This window comes from Anomaloglossus baeobatrachus, chromosome 3, assembly GCF_048569485.1.
Source record: "Anomaloglossus baeobatrachus isolate aAnoBae1 chromosome 3, aAnoBae1.hap1, whole genome shotgun sequence".
NCBI lineage: Eukaryota > Metazoa > Chordata > Amphibia > Anura > Aromobatidae > Anomaloglossus > Anomaloglossus baeobatrachus.
Window position 1 is genome coordinate 195,917,807 of NC_134355.1, and position 9,178 is coordinate 195,926,984.

The 9,178-nt window shown below is 42.7% G+C and overlaps 1 protein-coding gene across 2 annotated transcripts in view; it reads right to left on the reverse strand.

Moving 5' to 3' along the window:
• TIAM2 (TIAM Rac1 associated GEF 2) overlaps nucleotides 1-5,076 on the reverse strand; it is a 519,289-nt gene extending 514,213 nt beyond the window's left edge. For both annotated transcript variants that reach the window (XM_075339675.1, XM_075339674.1), the window contains exon 1: nucleotides 4,989-5,076. The gene's annotated coding sequence lies outside the window, so the exon portion shown is untranslated. The remainder of the gene's footprint in view (nucleotides 1-4,988) is intronic.
• Nucleotides 5,077-9,178: the final 4,102 nt, after the last annotated feature.

Sequence of the window (9,178 nt, forward strand, 5' to 3'; positions counted from 1 at the left end):
CGATTCACAATTGTTTTTTTGTTTTTTTTATTTACCATGTTGACCTTTACCAATCAGATTTATTGATTCATTTACATTTTAATACATTAGGCATTTCTGAACTTGGCAATACCAAATATGTGTATGTTTTTATTGTTATACTTCTATTCTCAATGAGGAAAAAGGAGAATGATTTGAACTTTTAGGGGTTTTTTTTAATTTTTTTACATTTTTTTAAAACTTTTTTTTCACTAACTGATTTTATCAGTTCCCATAGGGCACAGTCCGATCGTTTCTGCTCATCAGATGGATGACAAAGCATCGCTCTTGATCAGGAGAAATGATGTGTTCCTGTGAGTGCAGGCGCTCTGCGGGCATTCATAGGAAACATGTCATGGCAGTGACAGGGATCATCATCTGAACCCATGCAGCCATGCGTCACAGGCCGATGGCGGCGAGCAACGGAGCAATTCCAGCTGAGCGCTTTAGATTGCGCTGTCAGAGTTTGACAGCATGTTCTAAGGGGTTAACAGGTGGGGGTGGATCTCTGATCCACCCCCACCTGTTAGCTGCACATGCCTGCTGATCAGTCCTAGGTCACCTCCCACAACCTACAGTAGAAGGTATATGTACTCCCTAGGTCACCTCCCCCTGGTTACAGTGGCTTCAGATCAGCAGACATGTGCGGGGATGGTTGTGGGCTCACCGGGCGTGAGGCGACCTAGGGCGTACATATACCATACTTTCTAGGTTGTGGGAAACGACCTAGGACTGATCAGCAGATATGTGCGGGGATGACCCCTGCTATATATATATGTTGTAGGTCATGAAGCGGTTAATAAATCAAATACAAAGTTTTGAGCAGCTTTTGGAGAGTTTCTGCTCAATTTCAATACTGTTTCTGCTCCAAAACTTCCTCTACAAACTGACTGCGCATGGCCTTATGGTATATTCAGTCATCGCAGTAGAGGTGTAGTTTGCTCCACATCAAAATACAGCAAGCTCCATTACTTTTTGAATCAGTCGAAGTTTTTATAAATGAAAAAAGGTTTTCTTGTTAACCTTATAAAAAACATCGTCTATTGCTGTAAATCACAACAAATTGTTCATAAAATATTCTTTATTTTTCAGTTTCCATTTTAATGTGTTTTTCACGGATCCTCAATCAATGTGATGGGAAACACCTTTATAGCACTTATAGAAAATCCTGGAAATGTTTTTAAATGTAAAAGATAATTTAATGCTTCTTAAACACTTTTTGCCTGATTCATTAAGACCAGAGTTTTTTACACCAGTCTTAATTAAGTCGCTGTTGGAGTAAGAAGTGCCTAATTCATTAACAGACGCATGCTGTTAAAATGAATATTCTCACCTGTATATGAAGCAGTAAATGCCACTTTCTTCTATGCGCAGACATGGACTTAGAGGAATGTGTTAACAACAAAAATTAGTAATTTTGCAATGTCACTGTACTTTCAGGAGAAGTTTTCATCAGTTTCATTATCATCACAGACAGGTAACAAGTATACACAGTTGATAACGGTCCTTTCCGGTTAACAAGTAGATGATCTCTAGAGTTAGTTTTAGGCTCTCTTGAGACAGGTGACCACTGCAATCATCCATCCTGAATATTTCAGTAAATGACCGCTAGTGTTCATAGGTTGAATTCAGTGTCCTCTTTATGCGTTACTTTCCAGGCCACTTCACAGAGGATGTCACATATAGACCCAGCAACATAAGAGAAGGTGACGTCCACCATGCCATGCCCTGGAAAACAATGTACAAAGCGAACACTCCAAATTCTACCCATGTACACAAGTTCCTTCAATCACAATAGGTGATATCACAATGACCTTTGCACATTCTCAGTAGATACTTCAAAATAAAAGATAGTCTGAGTCAGTTTGTTTACAGTAATGTACATGTGGATTTCAACAGTTACATTATCATCACAGACATGTAACATTTGTATAGACAGCTAATAACACAGGATGCACCAATCACAATTGGAGAAATCACAATAACCTTTGCACATGCTCAGTAGATACTTCAAAACAAAATATATAATCTGAGTCAGTCTATTTCTGGTAAAGTACATGTGGATTTAAGCAGTTTCATTATCATGACAGACAGGTAAGATTTCTATACAAAGCTGAAAACACAGGATCCACCAATCACAATAGCTAATATCACAATGACCTTTGCCCACGATCTTTGCACATGCTCAGTAGATACTTCAAAACAAAAGATAATCTGAGTCAGTCTGTTTCCGGTGATGTACATGTGGATTTTAGGAAGGAATATGAAGTTAGGCCTCGATTCCTCAAGCATTTATCCCAGATCATCTTTAAATGATTAAAAACGTAGTGAATATGTTTTTTTGCGCTGTCACCCCAGGTTCACCACTCCAGCAAAGTGGCGCAGATGAGCTGGGGTTAGGGCAAGACAAGGCGTTTCAACTTACACCAGCAGTGTTACTCAAGTCTTCTACCGGTAGAGTCATAGTGGTGCACGCCAATGATTAGAGAATAGTGGCATGTGGTATCATCCTGTATGCCCCTCATTAAGGCTGACGTATAAACGCTGGTCTTGGTGTCAGCCTTTAGGGTCCACAACAGCCCCAATGGCTCTAAATTGTGTACATTTCAAGGGTTGTTTTTTCAATACAGACGGTGATATATGACCCATTTTAAACAATGGATAATTTTCTAATAACACATTCCTAAAAGATAATCCAGAGGGAGACAATAGTATCTGCAATAGAATAATATCTGCCTCCTCATGCCCATTATAATTAGTGGTATGATATGTTAGCTAAATATTATTGGAAAGGTTACATTGCAGGAAATTCATTGGACCGCCGATACCAAGTTATTATTATTATTGTGACGGTCATATCCATCATTGGTATTTGGGTTGGCGGCTCACCCAGGCACAGCAGATATGGTAAAGCACTGCATCTGCTATTATCCAGAAGACACACACAATGGAATACAATGTATCAAGACCATGCGATCACTTGTGTTACTGGGCACTATATGGGAGCCCTGCTGGGCCCTACACACGGTGTATGAACACGTACCAGAAATCACCATCTACCTATACAGATGCTACTATGTACCCAAAGCTGACCATATCCATATACGACAGAGAAAGCCACCGCTGCCACGGAGCCCCCAAATGCTGATGTTGTTAGCTCACATCTGTAATTAATTGTGACGGCAAATAATGAGCAGACTGCAGGCACCAAAGCAGGCAATGAAAAATGTAATCCAAATAAATGGTCCTCTCCACCTCCCCCGCCGCCTAAATATAGAGCCAGGCCAGGGACTACAACAAAAAGGAGACTGCAGAAAGTGGAGCTAATAAATCCCATAACATACACACGCCATGTACAGAGCAGCCATACAACAAAAGCAGAAACCCGAGCCTGCACAGCTCACAGGCAGCACTGTTAACTCTTCACAGGCTGCAGGCACTATAACTATACAGATATTGCCCTGCGGAGCTCACAGGCAGCACTGTTAACTCTTCACAGGCTGCAGGCACTAATAACTATACATATATTGCCCTGCAGAGCTCACAGGCAGCACTGTTAACTCTTCACAGGCTGCAGGCACTAATAACTATACATATATTGCCCTGCGGAGCTCACAGGCAGCACTGTTAACTCTTCACAGGCTGCAGGCACTATAACTATACAGATATTGCCCTGCGGAGCTCACAGGCAGCACTGTTAACTCTTCACAGGCTGCAGGCACTATAACTATACAGATATTGCCCTGCGGAGCTCACAGGCAGCACTGTTAACTCTTCACAGGCTGCAGGCACTATAACTATACATATATTGCCCTGCGGAGCTCACAGGCAGCACTGTTAACTCTTCACAGGCTGCAGGCACTAATAACTATACATATATTGCCCTGCAGAGCTCACAGGCAGCACTGTTAACTCTTCACAGGCTGCAGGCACTAATAACTATACATATATTGCCCTGCAGAGCTCACAGGCAGCACTGTTAACTCTTCACAGGCTGCAGGCACTATAACTATACAGATATTGCCCTGCGGAGCTCACAGGCAGCACTGTTAACTCTTCACAGGCTGCATGCACTAATAACTATACATATATTGCCCTGCGGAGCTCACAGGCAGCACTGTTAACTCTTCACAGGCTGCAGGCACTATAACTATACATATATTGCCCTGCACAGCTCCCAGGCAGCACTGTTAACTCTTCACAGGCTGCAGGCACTATAACTATACATATATTGCCCTGCACAGCTCACAGGCAGCACTGTTAACTCTTCACAGGCTGCAGGCACTATAACTATACATATATTGCCCTGCACAGCTCACAGGCAGCACTGTTACCTCTTCACAGGCTGCAGGCACTAATAACTATACATATATTGCCCTGCGGAGCTCACAGGCAGCACTGTTACCTCTTCACAGGCTGCAGGCACTATAACTATACAGATATTGCCCTGCAGAGCTCACAGGCAGCACTGTTAACTCTTCACAGGCTGCAGGCACTATAACTATACATATATTGCCCTGCAGAGCTCACAGGCAGCACTGTTACCTCTTCACAGGCTGCAGGCACTATAACTATACATATATTGCCCTGCAGAGCTCACAGGCAGCACTGTTAACTCTTCACAGGCTGCAGGCACTATAACTATACAGATATTGCCCTGCACAGCTCACAGGCAGCACTGTTAACTCTTCACAGGCTGCAGGCACTATAACTATACATATATTGCCCTGCACAGCTCACAGGCAGCACTGTTAACTCTTCACAGGCTGCATGCACTATAACTATACATATATTGCCCTGCGGAGCTGCACATGGCTGTGCCAGGAGCTGTATAGAGTTCTGCCTTTCATACTGTCCTCGCTGTCAGAGGCTGGTTATCATTTGCCCCATCTGTGCATGTAAGCGGTGGCCAGGCTGTCAGTGTGGAGCCCGGTATGGGATGTATAGGGGAATGCGCAGACTCCACTCACCTTCCCGCAGCCCCCAGCTGTGGCCGGGCTGGAGTGTACAGAGGTGTCCCCGAGCAGCCGTCACTCTGCAGACACCGTGCAGCACTCTCCCTGCCTCCTCTGTGTCTGGGCAATGTCTACGAGTCCAGTACACCTCCTGCACAATCACACCCACAAACAGCACCCACCAATCAGCAGCCACACAGCACTCTGGGATTTGCATAATGTGGAGCAGCAGCTGGAAGAGGGGGCAATGGGTGACATCCAGACCTCCTTATGTCCGGCTGTATATATGGAGCAGGGTATATGATGAATGGCCCCCTGCCTGTGCCTAGACATACACTCGTGCTCATTATCCCACTCAGGACATCATCAGTTCTATAATAACACAACATGTGGAGGAGCACAAGGCAGCAATCACTGAGAAACACCTTGTCATCTGCTGTAAAAATATGCAGAGTATATAAAAATAAGAGCAGGTGTACAACTCCTGGAAAAGTACTTTGTAAGTGTAGAGCCAAAGCCGGAGAAATGGATTAAAGGGAACCTGTCACCATGTTTTCCCATATAAAGCACGGCCACCATCTGTATATAAGAGCCCAGGCCGCTGTGTATGACGTAAAATACAGCTTTTATTATACTCACCTGAGGGGCGATCCAGTCCGATGGGCATCGCTGGTCTTGATCCGGCAGCTCCTAACTTCTTGCTTCGTGTGGATGATGCATCCTACAGAGCAAGGGCAGAGCAAAGCATTGTAGAGCGCATGCACGGGTGGTCTTTGACCTTTCCCTGCGAATGCGCATTATAGGACTTTGCTCTCCCCTTGGCAGGGCACAGAGAAGTGCGTATGTACAAGAGTGCACTGTGTGGATGACAAGGGATGCGCCATACACAAGAAGCAAGCAGAGAGGCGCACGCACATCGGACTGGACCGCCCCAAAACGGAGTATAATAAAACCTTTTTTAGGTTATGCAGATCAGCCTGGGATTTTATATGTAGTATTCTAGAATGCCGCAAACAAGGGCATACAGGAGGTGGTCACACTTTATATGGGAAAAACCTGGTGACAGGTTCCCTTTAAAGAAGTATTACACGAGCATAATAATACATGTTTTAGGATGGCACACCTAGGACAGATTTTATATTTACACACAATAAAAGTGTAAGGTTATGTGCACACGTTGCGTAAATATATGCAGTTACACTGCGCTTTGTAGCACAGCGTAACTGCATGCGTCCTGCGTCCCCTGCACAGTCTATGGAGATTGTGCAGGGGCCGTGCGCACGTGGCGTTTTAGAGCGCAGCGCTTCGGCTGTTGCCCGAAGTGCTGCGTTCTAAGAAGTGACATGTCACTTCTTTCCTGCACTTTCCCGGCAGCTCCTGCTCTGTCTATGGCAGGAGCTGCAGGCAGAGCGCATGGAATCGGCATTTTTTTTTTTCTCTACGGACATTTTCTGCAGCGATTTGAAGCGCACGTGTGCTCTTCAGATCGCTGCAGAAATTTCTGCAGAGCTAGTACACAACGTGCGCACATAGCCTAACTGTATCTGAATTACTAGAATAACTACTTTTTCTGATCAACCACTCGTCTATGATGATTATTATCAAATATCCAGAGAGGTAATTTAGATTGTGAGCCCCAATGGGGACAGTGATGATTTTGTCTGTAAAGTGGTGTGGAATTTGATGGTGCTGTATAAGCGAGTAAAATAAATCAAATAAAGTTTATCAGTTTACTTATAGTCCACTTTAATTCCAAAGCGCTTTAGAAATGATCATCACTATTCCCATTGGGGCTCACAATTTAAATTCCCTATCAGTATGTCTTTGGAGTCTGGGAGGCAGAGTACTGGGAAGAAACCAGTGGCGGACACAGATGGAAAAGACCACTTGTGCAAAACCAGAATATGGGCGCCTCTGCGGCCCATGTGCGGGTGCACAGGTTGCATCAATGATATGTCCATCGCTGGGAGAAACCGTGATGATGTTGTCCTTGATGCGGATTAATCCCTTCACCCTCGCCCGTTTTCACCTTGATGACAAGGACAATTTTTTTCAATTTCGGCCAGTGTCACTTTATGCTGTAATAACTCTGGAATGCTTCAACAGATCCTTGTGATGCTGATTCCGTTTTTTATTTTACATATTGGACACATTTTTTTGTGTTTATTTGTGAAACAATCGGAAATTTGGTGAAAATTTTGAAAATTACACAACTTTCACACTTTGTATTTTTATACCCTTAAACCATAGATTTATGTGACACAAAATAGTTAATAAATAACATTTCCCACATGTCTACTTTACATCAGCGCAATTTCTGAAACATCATTTTTTTGTTAGGACGATAGAAGGTTTTTAGAAGGTTAAACCATTTTGTTTAGAGACAACATCACATTTGAAGTGACTTTGAAAGACCTAGGTAACAGAAAATACCCAAAAGTGAAACTATTCTAAAAACATTTTAAAAACTACACCACTCAAACTGCTGAAAACCACATCCATTAATTTTATTAACCCTTTAGGTGCTTCACAGTAACTAAATGTGGAAGAAATAAATCAAAATTGTACTTGTTCCCACAAAAATGTTACTTTAGCCCCAAAATTTGCATTTTCACAAGGGTAACAAGAGAAAATGCCCCATACAATTGTTGTTCAATTTCTCCTGAGTACAGGGATACCCCATGTGTGGTGGAAAACTACTGCTTGGACGCACAGCAGGGCTCAGAATGGAAGGAGCGCCATTTGAATTTTAGCGCCCAAAATTGTCTGGAATAGATAGCAAGCACCATGTGACATTTGGAGAGCCCCTGATGTGCTTAAACAGTGGAGCCTCCCCACAAGTGACCCCATTTTGGAAACTAGACCCCCTCAATGAATTTATCTAGATGTTTGGTGAGCACCTTGAACCCCTAGGTGCTTCACAGAATTTTATAACATTGAGCCGTGAAAATTAAAAAATACATTTTTACCATAAGAATGTTGCTTTAACCCCCAATTATTAATTTTCACAAGGGTAACAGAAATAAATCACCATACAATTTGTTGTTCAATTTCTCCGGTGTATGCCGATACCCCATATGTGGTGCATATCGATTGTTTGGGGGCATGGCAGGGCTCAGAAGGAAGGAGTGCCATTTAAAGTTTTGAACGCAAAATTGACTGGAATTATTAGCACATGCCATGTCGCATTTGGAAAGCCCCTGATGTGCCTAAACAAAGGACATCCCCCACAAGTTACCCTATGTTGAAAACTAGACGCCTCAAATAATTTATCTAGATTTTTTTTTGAGAACCTTGAACCCCCAGGTTCATTACAGAATTTTATAACGTGGAGCCGTGAAAATAAAAAAATACAGTTTTACTACAAAAATGTTCCTTTAACATGTTGCTTTAACAGCAAATCTTTAATTTTGACAAGGGTAACAAAAAAAAATAAATCCATACAATTTGATGTGCAATTTCTCATGAGTTCGCCAATACCCAATATGAGGTTGAAAACTACTTTTCAGTGAAGAAGGGAAGGAGCACCATATGTGAGTTCAGATTTAGTTGACATGGTTTGCAGGTGCCATGCCACATTGGCAAAGCACCTGATGTTCCTAAACAGTGGACCTTCCCACAAGTGACCCCATTTTTTAAACTAGACTCCTCAATGAATTTATCTCGCTGTTTCGTGAGCATCTTGAACCCCTCCGATGCTTCACAGAATTTTATAACATTGAGCTGTGAAAATGAAAAAATACATTTTTAACCACAAAAATGTTGCTTTAAACCCGCATTTTTCATTTTCACTAGAGTAACAGGATATAATGGACCTTAAAATTTGTTGTGCAATCTCTCTTAAGTCTCCGCAAGGAGAAAAATTTTCCCCTTGATCATCAGTATTAATTTGGTTGGATCTGACATCTAGCACCTCCACTGAACAGCTCTTATTCACTATTCTGCACAGACAGTGCACAAACGGTGGATACTGCGTGCATACCTCCATGCTCCCCCTTCCGCATCTGAATACAGCGTTATGTTATCTCTGCCATTTCTTCAAATTTGGCTGGAAATAGTGCACAATAGTCTTCAGAATGGAAAGAGCACTATTTAAAATTGTTTGGAATTGTTATTGGTCGCAATGTCCCATTGGAAGAGCCTATGATGTGCCGAAACAGTAGAGCTACCTCATAAGTGACCCCATAAACCCCTCAAGGGATTTA